At 43.6% G+C, this 12,118-nt stretch overlaps 1 protein-coding gene across 1 annotated transcript in view; it reads right to left on the bottom strand.

Annotated features, from left to right (window-relative positions):
- The window catches only part of LOC138515798 (probable E3 ubiquitin-protein ligase HERC6), a 2,700,520-nt gene that overhangs the window by 2,338,061 nt on the left and 350,341 nt on the right, over positions 1-12,118 (bottom strand). The gene's annotated exons all lie outside the window — the stretch shown is intronic.

Below are 12,118 nucleotides of genomic sequence, written 5' to 3'. Positions count from 1 at the left end.
CTAAACTGATTTTACGTATTGCATCTGATTAATGCTGACCATTTTGTATGCACATTAAGTGACCACTTTTGCAGGGATGTCATTTCACCAAAATGCCTGGGGTAGCGGAAGTGACATCACATGACCCTTGACCCCTGATGACATCACAGGAAGAGATGTCATTTGAGCCCACCCCGAAGTGATATTGCGGGAAGCGATGGAACACGACCTTTCACCCGTTGACAAAACAGGAAGTTGCATCACATAGCACTGTACACTACAAAAAATATGGTTATGATATCACTATAATGTGATGTACATTTCATACAAGAATGGATTGCCATATGTATCGTTAAGATCACTGTGTATAGGCCCATATTACCAAATTACTGTGAATGCAAACAGACCTCCATGACCAAATGATAATGATGTGTTATTATACAGCACTTACGCGTAAGCGCTTTATATAGAAAAAATATACACCAAATATCACCCAACCTGTGTTGGTACTCATCGACCTCAGAAGGATGAAAGGGTGAGTTGAGGCGTTTAAGAACAGACTAAATCAGTGACTCACCCCCGGAAGTGTGCCTGAAATAAACCTTTAATGAGTCTAGCAATTATTGTATAGAATTCCAGAAAGACACATTATTTGGTATTCCTATTCTTTCTTATTTAGGGTCAGTGCTGAAAGTGTTAGACTTGTGGCACTCCAGTTCCTATTTTTCTTCTTTTTTAAGGGGCCAGAACAAGAAAGAAATCCACTCCAGAAGTAAAGAGCCATATGGTGCTGGCCACAGCCCAGGAGCTTGCATTACAAAAGAAAAAAAAAATATTTTATTTTCTTTCGGTTTTTTTTTGCGGTCGCAAGGGAGACCTTAGAGGTGCGACCTCTGGCGACCCCTAAATGACGTGCCTGCACTTTTTTAACAGTTTGCATCTCTGAAAAAGGACGATTGTTCATTGAATCATATCAACCTTATTATCTCTGTATTGCCTCATAAAGAGGGTGAGATTTGAGAAGTGTTTTTATAGCTACTCCTTCACATCTTTAATGGTTGAGGCACCAGGTATTTCTACATGAACAAGAAGGCAATTCTTGAATTTGAGCTATGTTCACGGCACAGTGCCTGCACTTTAGTAGCACTTTTGCATTGGCAAACCTGGAACAATGTGCAAAAACATTCAAGCAAGCAAGTGCATAACACTGAACAAACTGGCCAACCTTTTAAGTAAGCTAAAGCGCGGAAATGCCTATCACCCAAATATATGTCCACAGACTTCTTAAAGGGCTTCGTCCAGCAGTGAGAGCCATCCCTTCTAGAAAGTTTGAGGATTTTCGAGGTGGAAAATGCTTTCCCAGATTCATGGAAATAAAATATCATTACAAAGCTTGAAAAAAAAAGGTCCAGCAAGCTTTCCAATATCATTCAGACCCATACGTCTAATAGAGACTAATCAAAACCTTTCACAAACAACATGTTAAAAATCACCCACACATAGATACGTGAAGATGGAGTGCTGAACAAAACACAGGGAGGCTGCAGAGAAGGCTTCCCAACTACTGATCAAGTATTTAGTTTCCTCAACACAATCAATAAGTCAACTGGGATGTGGGGGCCCCTCTACTGAGGATGAACATGGGTACAATACCCTGTTCTATGTGACTTCTCCCACTCAGGAGGCTCTACAACCACGGTTTGCTCACTGCCCCCTTCACAGATCAATAAGTACCACCAAAGACAAAACAGCGAATACATTTCGCATTGCTGGACTTGCGCAAAGCGTTTGATTTCTTTGTATTTGATTTCTTTGTATTTTAATTTCTTTGCAGAATTTGGTCCATGAAGTTGGTCCTCTGGACCGAAAATGCATTGGACATTTTAGAGAGCATGTGCCTTTGAAATAAACACCCATTTTATGGATAACTAACTCATTGATGATTTTGCAAAGTTTGTATAAAGAAATACAGAACTCAACATTGAATTACATGTACAATGTTTGTGAAATACAGATGTTAACTGAATGTATGAACTATATGTGAGTTTTTCATGCAAGGTCCTTCCAAACTCCTGTGTCATCCCTACCCAGGTACCATTCTCATATATATTTCCACACCTCACAGTGCAAGTGAGGGTATTTTGGTAACAAGACCACAAAACGAATTAAAGATTGTGTAACAATAGAAAAAGATTTAAATAACTAGACGTAGCGGTGCCCACTCATCCAAGTTCTTGCTTTCCTTTGTAGCCCATTTAGCTACCAGTGCATACTCTTTAAGAACCTAATTTTAACCCACAGTGAACTTTGTCACCCAGAATTTGTAATGGGGGTAGGTTGGTGGCCTCTACATGGCATATGTTTGTCGACAACACCTAGCAGCCTGCATACCGGATTGGTAGACAAATACCCAACCATTGTGGCCATTTGACCTTTAAATCGTTTTTAAAATCGTACACCACAGCAATATTGTTTTGTGGTCTTTGTGTTAAACACGTGAAATGCCTAAAAAAGGTTCTTATGCCCACAAAGGCTCTTCAAACAGCCTACAAAGGCATACTTTCTTTGGCTGGTACCTGGTTTAGAGTGGATGTGAGTATCCCAGGCATTTGAATCCAACATCTGTGCACATGTGCCTGAATGAATACATGAAGGCCAATCATTAATGGGTGGCTGCCAAAACTTTGAAAGGTGAATGGCTATGGACTGTGGGGCAGGGCAAACCTCCTGTATATGTGTATAACTTGAACGACCCCGGGGCATTCTGGAGATTCTTATGCTGAACGTACCACTGCTGAGGGTCTTTGTCTCTCTGAGCTGGGGACATCCTGTTCCTCACCTTCATGTAGGCTTCCTGTGATTGAACCTCTATGCCCGCTGCTTCTAGTGCCCTCCTAAAGCGTCCATGTCTCTGTGTTGTTCACTTGACCTAAGGCAAGAGACTCCTGCTGCCAGCTGGAACTCATTGACTTGTTGTAGTTCCGCCAAAAGCTTTGTTCCATCATTGGACATCTAGATTCGACAGCCTGCAGCTTATCCTCCTTGTGGGATTGCCCTGCTGCCCATGCTGAGCACTTTGTCCCCACCTATGCCACCTGTGACCAGCTTCTTAAATTGCCCCTGTACTCGCATTCGCTGCTGGTATTGCTCCCGTTCCCATCTGAAAGAGGTCCCATCTGCATCTAGGATCCTATGCTTCTGGTCCTAGCAACTCGGCGGACTATGCAAATGGAACCAGAGTCCCTAATTGCCATCTCGCCAGTCCCAATGTGACCAATAAAGGCGACCTCTGCACCTGTGCTTCATGGGCCTTCCTTGCAGCATCCTTGTCAGCTTGGACAGCCTTCCCATGTCCGCTGACCCCAATCCTGTTGCTGGCCCTCTTCATCAGGTTGGTGTTCTTGAACCCATCCCCAGAGGACTTCAGAAAAAGCATTCTAACACATAGTATCATATAATTTGGGAGTGTGGGGAAGCTGGGATTTGAACTCCGGTTTCCTGGTTCACCACTTTGCAAGCCAGCTATAATCAATGGGCTTAACAGTGGTAAACATTTAAATTTGCAAGCTCCTAACCAGCCATGAAAAGTCACCCACTGCCTGTCCGTCTCAATTATATATATATAGACAGCACTCCATTTCTTACTTACCAAGAGTCCATTTTCACTAGCCAGCGGCTAATGGCGAGGGCAAATTGTGCACCCTGGGCGTGACACATTGGCTTAGTTTTGTTAGGTCTTTTATAGCACTCCTTAGCAGTTACTGTTTTATTCACCCTCTATTTTAATACATCGGTGAACTAAGCCACAAAAGAGAGACGAGGGATGAAGAAGAGGACAGGATTCTAACACATCTTGTCTCCTGGTTCCAAATTATATATCTCCTCCTACATCAGCTTCACACAAAAATAAGTTACTATAGTAAGAGCAAGCAAACTCAATGCTAGCTTTCTCAACCACATATATGTATTGTACATTGGTTTTAATTGAATTACATTATTTCTACATTAACCTTGAGGGAAGGAGGCAGTAAATGTTCGGTTTTACTACTGGATTCTGACAAAAAATATGTACTTGGTTTGTGCAAGGCGACATACACCTGTTCAGTTGTGTTGAAGTATTGTGAGTATTTGTTCATGTCATGCACTGCCCTTGGTTCACAAACAAGGGTGAGTGTCTTTTTTGCGTGCTTGTAGAATTCACCTTGGAATTTTGTAAGCAGTTACTAATGTAAAGCACAGTACTTGCCATCGATATTTATAATACTGGTCGACAGGCGATGTACCCTTTGCCCCAATATGAGACCCTTTGTCTTGTGAGTGACGTCTCACCCCTCCAATGCCAATGTTTGTATATTGGCATCATTTCATGTTATTGTTTTGCTTTTGTTTACAAATACAAAATAGTACAAAAAAGACATGGACAATATGGGGCCTAAGCTTATGCCAGCTTGGGGCAGCAATTAGCTTCTTGGCTTGGTAGCTGAAGGTTCTGCTGCAGCCTGTGCAGCCACCTGGTACGTGGACATAGTCCTTCCATGGATAACAGTGCCCTGGCTCTGAGCCCCTTGACAAATAATGATGTTTTTGCTTTTACATGCGCAACGCTGATTAATCATATGGCCAACAAAAGCATAAACAGATAATACGGGGTTGAAGTTTATGTACGCTAGGGGCAGCCATTAGCCATGTGGCTTAGGTAGCAGGGATTGCTGCAGCATGTGCAATGATGATGAAAAGGTTTAGATTGTCTGTCCATTCATCAAAACTTCCTGCAAGTCAAAGTCGTTTTTTAGTATCTCTCATTCACACTTGCAAATAACTACAAGAATTAAAAAAGTAGGCTGCTTTATTGAAATGTATGCTACTGATCGAGTTTTGGGTCGTAGTTGGCGAGGACACTCCACTGATATCAACATGCCAACATCCTGCACAGTGTCTGGTACCACCTCATGCTGCTTACATGGCGTTTTCACCTTCTAACATGGGTGATTTCTATCTACCTGTGGATGTAAACAGCCAATAGGCCCTGACTACACCACCATGTGTTGATAGCTGCATTCAGCACAGTACTCTATGAAACAATTAAACTCCAAACTTACATGCACATTGTGTACCTCTCTTCCCCTGTCCTACTCTGTTTAAAGGACTCTGTTGTTTTGAAGATGACCATACATGTATTTGTTGTGCATTGCAACTCATGAGCTTCTTCACCTGATATGCCTGCTGTAATCTACACTTTTCTTTTATTGAACAAAGCCTAAAATCATCAGCTAAAGGAGCTTTCAGTGCTGGGTATTCCATTTCAGAAATAGCTCGTTACTCGTAGCATTTATCTCACCAGTGTGAAAGTGTACCCACATAAGAGGAGAATTAAGCATGAGGATGAGGATGTGCTGTGGGGCGTTATACTGCATACTCCAGGAGGTAGAAATGTACATAGGTTTAGAAGGAATTCCTATTTTGGAGATTCTGGGACCATTTTTAAGGGCCCCTCAAAGATTTTTCTTTGTCCCCATTTTTATTTTTGGATCTCTAACCTATGTTGGGGGCAGAAGGACTTGTTTTAAAGCCCCCCCCCCTGCAATTGCAAACCTTTTTCACTCTTTTGGTGCATATGATCCTAGGTATCCCATAAAGCTCCCAGTTCCAAGGTTGCTTCCTAATCCCCCATTTATGGTTTAGAGGGATTCTAGCACTTTACATTGGTTTTAGGAAGTAGGCTGGATGGAGTTGTACTTTACTTTTGACTTCACAGGGGATGCATACCATTTTGCCACCTTGCCACACCAATGTACCTTTTTTGCTGGCCATCAGGGTACTAATGTATTTTTTTTATCCTGCTCTCAGCCATTTTGTGTAGGGCTTCATTTGTTCTATGTAACCATGAGGTCGGCTTAAAACAGCCTTTCTGCCGCAATGGGCTCTTTGCAAGACTACATGGCAGGGTATCAGGTAATAATATCCCATATATATGGTCGCCGTAAATAATATCGCCGGGAAAATGTCGTGGCGATATTATTTGGGTGACCATTTATATGGGGACAGGGGCAAAAAAAAAAAGAAAAAAAAAAGTTTGGGGGTTGCGGGGGTGTCCCCCGCATGTTCCATGCAATAATGTCACCACAAAAAACGGCCATTTTTCGGCGATATTTTTGCATGGCGAGATCTTTGTGGCGACATTATTACATGGAACCTGTTGCGAAGTGACTTGCAGGCTTAACTTAGGTTATATATTAGGTTTATTCAAGACACTTCAGTTACAGTTACTTTGAAGTAAATACAGGAGTATGGAGTAATTATCAGCACTGGCCCCATCACCCAGGCAGGGGAGCTCTAACTGCCTGCCTCAGTACGGAACCCTCAGATCAGCATTCCATCATTCACCCAACACATTCCATATGACATCACACACTCACATATGGCAGATCAACACAGACAGTCACTATATAACACATCTCCCTCCTTTTCCAAAACCACACGCACAGGGAGTCACAGCGTAACACATCTCCTTCCTTTTCCAGACCATACATGTACAAATCAGACACACAAAAAGGTATTTCTCTAAACCTGTCTCAAACACGCATCTAATACTAACCGAAACAGACACATTCACAGCGACACAACACCACTCACCCATTCAAACATAAAATATACTCAGCCTGTTGGGTGTGACCTCTACTCGCCAACACATTCAAATACTGCGGAAGAAGATGAGACACTGGCCAGGTATCCCAACCCATCTGCGTACCCGGTGAATGACCACAGTCAACTAAATACATACTCGCTAGAGACTGACATGCCATACCCCACTAATTTGGATGAAACTGACATGCCACACCCCACTGATTTGGATGAAACATAGGCTTTGACAAAACTACATATAAGAAAATATACTACAGAGGGGCTACCTCCTTTAACACTTGCGGGAACACACGACACGGTACTCATCCACTGAGGTACCTGTCCTACTCTACACGGGCTGAGGCGCTACCTCACGCACATCACTATGTTCCACAAACCTGAGGCGCTATCTCCCTCATATACACTTGTGTCCATTCACATCAGTGGCGCTTTTCTTGCTAACACTAATAGAGACACCTACCGGAGGCGCTACCTCACTCATATGCACTCTTATCCATGCTCAACAGAGGCGCTACCTCTCTCTAATACTTGGCATAAACCCGGAGGCGCTACCTCCCTAACATACCCTAGTGACACTCACCTCAGAGGCGCTACCTCTCAAAGGAAACTTATTATCACTATTACTAGAGGCGCTACCTCCCTAAAATACCTGTTGAGCCACACTTATCAGAGGCGCTACCCCCATCAAACGTGACCTACATCACAGAGGCGCTACCTCTAAATAACCTCAAAGTGTCATTCACCAACAGAGGCGCTACCCCTTACTGATACTGATGACGACACATACACATCTCTCCTTCCTTACAAAATGTCATTCACATCAGAAGCGCTACTTCTTCAGTTACTGCCTGATACATACCATCTACATGCCCATTGTTGTGTATCTATCTTACTTCCAACTTTAACTGAATCATGTAACAACATTTTACAATTCAGCATCTTATCCGTGGTCATTAAAAGTAGAGGTCATTAAGTTAACCTCCATTTTTATCCTATAAGTCCATGGTCTAGTTTGACCCTAAGTAAAATGACAACTGAACTTCTGAAAATCCTCAAAAAGATTATACTAGCTCACTCTTCCACATGCAATTCCATTTGATACATGCACCACAACATTACTAAAAGTCCATTATCTGCTAGTATCTTCTTCCTTAATCAATGGTTACTCCCAGAACATGTTGTACCTTTAACATACCCATCATATTACTAATAGTCCATAAATTGCTCGTAGATTCCCATGAAAACTTCTCATTGCACACTAGAAATTAAATGCCATAAAATAAACAGTACCTCATGTTCCAGTTCCAGTGAAGAAAAAAACAGATCCACATATAAAACCATTGCTGCTGTTTGGAACATTTCCGCTGTTCAGGATAATTTATTCTTCCTGTGCACACAGCACAAAACACTTTCTTTCCACAAATCTGTGATACGATCACCCGGATTGCCACCAGCTGTCTTCTTACTCCTTGACAGCCGTTGTGCTACTGCTGGCATCGTTTCTCCAACAAACCGCTTTCTTTTCCCCTTTTTTTTTTTTTTCCATTTTTCAAACATGACCGCATCCATGGTTCACAGACTGATTTCATTTTCACATGGCTCGTTTTCACGCTTTCCTGAAGCGTCGAGAGGCCACCGTGTAGGCGCTTCCACCCGCGCAGGTGAAGAGCCTGAACACCCGGCACTCTTCATAGAAGCCGTTGGCCACGTACGCATGGCCTTTCCTCTGCTGTAACCTTCACGCATAGGCGGGCGCTTCACTTGTCACACGCACTCCGGAGCAGACAAAGCGGAATATCCTGGCTGTTAATTTTATTCACCCCCACGTTCCAAAGGGGAGGAGTTACAGTTCTGCCTGCGTCAGCACGTTGATGCTACGTACCAAGGGCCATTCCTCGAATGATTTCCTATTCTCTTGATGGTACATCCACAATACGATCTGAAACCGATGCAAGAACCCTCTCGCAGACGCTTGCTGGGAACACCTGTTCACTAGCGTTCGAACTTCGCCAACACCCCAATGCATTCTAATGCGTCATCATTCGGAAGGTGAGTCTCACGCAGTATTCATCTATGGAGCTGCGACATTTTTAACGGTCGCAACGGCCCTCACCTCTGAATACGATCACGGATCCGGAATCACTTGCTGCACGCATATGCACCTTATAGGTGTCGGCCGTACTTAACAAAAGTCCCGGCATGAACGTTCCCCTTTTAATTAAAGCGCCCGTTCAGTGTAATATGCACCATCAAAGTACTTAATAACCAGAGTTTCACCAGATACCATGTGTGCACATCACAAGTGCTCTATCTCCGCTTCTGTGGCCTCATTTAATATGATCTCTTCATGTAATACAGCCACTCGAAATTTTCATATACTACAGGCATTCTTGACTTAAACTTCCTTATCTCTGGGATAGGCAAGCTTTCACATCCATTTGTCACAGTCTTAGCACATTACAGTATTCTTTTTTTTAAAACAGGCATTTCTCTTCACTCCTGTGGCTGCCTGAAAAGGAGAGTGAGTCCTCCCTTCCCCACCAGGGCTTAGGCCAGGTCGCTGCACAAACATGCTTTATTCTTCCTGTGCAGTTTCCACCTGGGGATACTTCATCTTCATACTGTTTCATAAAAAAAACCCTGTGGGGCCTCCCACTACTGCTGCTCCCTGAAGAAGTGGGGCTTCCTTACTCTTCCCCTCCTTAACCCTGGGTGATGGGTCTCTTACTTGTGTTGTGGGGGCAGTGCTGATCTCCGCTGTTTCCTCCTGTCTACTGCACCCCCCGCAGCAGGCTCCTTCTTCTTCAGCTCCTTCTTTTGTGCGCAGATTCTTGTAGGAAGACCACCTCGTCGCCAATGTTGCGAAGTGACTTGCAGGCTTAACTTAGGTTATATATTAGGTTTATTCAAGACACTTCAGTTACAGTTACTTTGAAGTAAATACAGGAGTATGGAGTAATTATCAGCACTGGCCCCATCACCCAGGCAGGGGAGCTCTAACTGCCTGCCTCAGTACGGAACCCTCAGATCAGCATTCCATCATTCACCCAACACATTCCATATGACATCACACACTCACATATGGCAGATCAACACAGACAGTCACTATATAACAGAACCCATGGCAGACCCTATAATGGTTTTTACTGGTTTAGACCAGTATACTTCCTTGGGCTGTTCCTCTCAGGTCCTTTGGGTAAGCTTGGGCTGAGTGAAAATCCTAAGGGCCAACCAAATTGGTTTGCCACCTGAGCCCTTTGTCCCTATCCCTGTCTTGTACTTGGTGGACTACCTTTAGCCAGACCCTCTGAGTAAAGGTACTGTGAGACAGGCATGGTATCAAGAGACAGCACAGACAAGTTAGACACAGTTTGAAAACCTTTATTCTCAATGGTCAGGGTGGTGTAATGCCTAACTTGCCCTAACTCTAAGATGGGAATGTTCCCTAACGGAAATAAAACTATGGGAAGTCTAAGCCTATGAGTCCAAAACAAAGTACTGGCTGTGTTAAAACCTTTGCTTGTCCTCACTCCTACAGAATAATAGGGTGAATGGCATTTGGTCAACTCAATAGTGTTCAAAATAAAGTTAATGTGATAATGGAGCCTTTCTGCAGCTCCCTTCACCAAGTTTAAGGCACTCAGGAATATAAAGTTCCACAAGTCTCTCAGGTTTCAAGTGGCAAAGAAAAGTTCACTTGGCACAATGTTCACTTGTCAAAAAGTTCACTTGGCAAAAGAAGTTCACTGTACCTTTCACTGGTAAGTTCTTGAGTCTTCTCCGGGTCTCCTTTCTGTGAACCCAGAAGCCCTCTGGTTCACACTATCATGCAGCTCCTTGCTTTCAATTGAGCTCTGCTGGTCATGGCGCAGTTGTCAGACCACAAGGTCCACCCATTACAGGTCGCAAAACCAGGTTCCTTATCCTTAATAGAGTTCTATTTTCCTTATGCTTTTGCTTATACTATAGTCTCTGCAGCCAGCCTGGATCAATCTTCCACCTGGGGGCCACCACAATGCTTTTGCAACACTCTGATAATTCTGGGGTCTCTGCGGCCAGCCTAGATCAATCTCCCACCTGGTGGCCACCCAAATGCTTATTCTGGGGTCTCTTCGGCCAGCCTGGATCAATCTCCCACCTGGTGGCAACCCCAATGCTTTTCCAAAACTCTTTGCTTATTCGGGGGTCTCTGCGGCCAGCCCAGAACAATCTCTCGCCTGGTGGCTACCGCAATGCTTTTCCAACACACGTGTTTGTTGTCAACACTTTTCTATCAGTTTTGTGGATTTGGCTCCCATTTCACTTCTTGTACAGGTCCCCCTTTTTAGGTTCTCTATTTCGCTCCCTTTTCGTGTCTGTGCTCAGCTCCCCTCTTTGCAGACACTTCCTTTCTTTACAGTCATCCGAGAACGTGTAATCATACACATGACCATGCTGTCACTATGTATCATTGCATTTCCATTTCTCAATTTCACCTGACGCGTCTCCAGTCTTACGGGTTTGGGCTGCAACGTTGTTTGTTTCTTTGTTTGTTTTTATTACTTATATTGCGCACCAGAACCAGGGGTAACCGGGCGCATTTTATAAGACAACTCAAAGCTTGGTTACAGGATCACATGGCAAATAAAGCAAACAGGAAACATATAAAGTAATAATATACAAAATATACAGGAATATACAACAGGTGAGAATGCAGATGCATGTATTTACAGTCCTAATCAGAAGCTCCTGGGATAAATAAGTCTAGGCAGTGGATGATCTATTGTGTGTCTGTATGTTTGATCCACGTTATGAGGTTGTGTCGGAAAGTGAGGAAGGGTTGATCTGTCTTCAAGGAGGGTGGAAGGGAGTTCCAGAGTTGAGCTGCTTTCACCTGAAAGCTACAGCCACCAACTTTAGTCAATTTGACTCTAGGTATAGATATGTTGTTGGAGTTGGCAGATCTGGTGAGTCTTGTAGGTTTTAATCTCGTGAATCTCGCAGAGAGGTTCTGCGGTGCGGCGCTGTTTAGGCATTTGTGGACCAAAGAGGTGACTTTTAGTTGGATTTTCCCCTGAGTAGAAAGCCAGTTATTGGCTCGTCTAAATTCGGTGATGTGGGCTCTCCTAGGAATATTAAGTGCTGCTCTAAGTGCATTGTTCTGCAAAATTAGAATTTTTTTGATGACTTCCTTATTAGCCCCAATATAGAGCGAATTGCAGTAGTCCAGTTTTGATAACACGAGCGCTCTCGCGAGAGTGATACAGCTGCTGTTCGATAGGAAGGGTTTGCCTGCTCTTATCAATTTACAGGTATAGGCGGTTGCGGAAGCCAGCGCATTGACCTGCTTGTTAAAAGAGAGGGTGGAGTCCAGGTAGAAGCCCAGGGTTTTTACCGCGTGGGCAGTTGTAATTTGGTTGTTGTCGATGTTAAAAGAGGAGTAGTTGGGGCCCAGTTTTTTGAGGGTGGGGGGTGGGCCCAGGATGATGATTTCAGTTTTGTCATCATTCAGGCATAG

The sequence above is a fragment of the Ambystoma mexicanum genome, chromosome 6q, assembly GCF_040938575.1.
Source record: "Ambystoma mexicanum isolate Mex_15411 chromosome 6q, UKY_AmexF1_1, whole genome shotgun sequence".
Taxonomy (NCBI): Eukaryota; Metazoa; Chordata; class Amphibia; order Caudata; family Ambystomatidae; genus Ambystoma; species Ambystoma mexicanum.
Note: the sequence above shows the minus strand (reverse complement) of the source record. Positions and strands in the feature narration are given on the sequence as shown.